This window comes from Priapulus caudatus, unplaced genomic scaffold (genome assembly GCF_000485595.1).
Source record: "Priapulus caudatus unplaced genomic scaffold, Priapulus_caudatus-5.0.1 Scaffold499, whole genome shotgun sequence".
NCBI classification, from domain to species: Eukaryota; Metazoa; Priapulida; class Priapulimorpha; order Priapulimorphida; family Priapulidae; genus Priapulus; species Priapulus caudatus.
This window is the reverse complement of record NW_014577560.1, coordinates 159,699-160,559: the sequence shown is the minus strand read 5'-3', so window position 1 is coordinate 160,559 and position 861 is coordinate 159,699.

Genomic DNA, 861 nt, shown 5'->3' with positions numbered 1-861 from the left:
ATCATGGAGCATTCTGCATGACGACGTACAGACGGGAAATTACTGTTGTTTGTATTACATGGGACCTGTCGGAGGGCGTCGACTTGTGCATAATGACGACTTATAAATGACGACTTAGGCAGGGCTATTCCAATGGATTTACTATGAGAGAAAATCGGACTTTGACTTCCATGACGGCTTATGCGAATTGACGAGTTAGACTTATGCAAGTTTTACTGTATCAGTAAAACTGCAACACCCTTCAAACATTAAAACGTCGCTTGTGCTGTGTAACCATTTCATTTTTAGGGTGCTTTTCGTATGCAGAGCAGACAGGCATTACATTTGTCGTACTCTGCAAGCATGCCTTCCTGCAGCTGCTCTGCTTCTCTCTAAGAGTCACAGCTTCTCTCAGAAGATCGTGCACATATCCTGAAAGTATATGTACTAGGCATTATTGCGTATGAAATAGCAGTATCTAAATGTGCTGATATGTTATATGTTAACATCATGTTATATGTTATAGTTATATGTTAACATCATGTTATATGTTATAGTTATATGTTAACATCTAAAAACATAAAAATATTGGGAAGTATAAAAGTAAATGTTATTATGATAGCATGCCTCGTATACACGTTTGTTAAAAAACTACTCACTGTAGGTACACGCAGTCTTTACTTCTTTCACAATGCCTTCACCCTTTCTGGCCTTAGGGTACGATATGGCCCATCGCAATGACCCGTCAGCATTGCGTTCTTGCTTCCGGGAAGCATTCTCATTGAAATGGAGAACTGCCATCTGCATTCTGTAAGAAATAATGCAATAGCTAATGTGAGAATGGAAAATTATAAATATCATTTGACAGATTGCTTTGGGCAA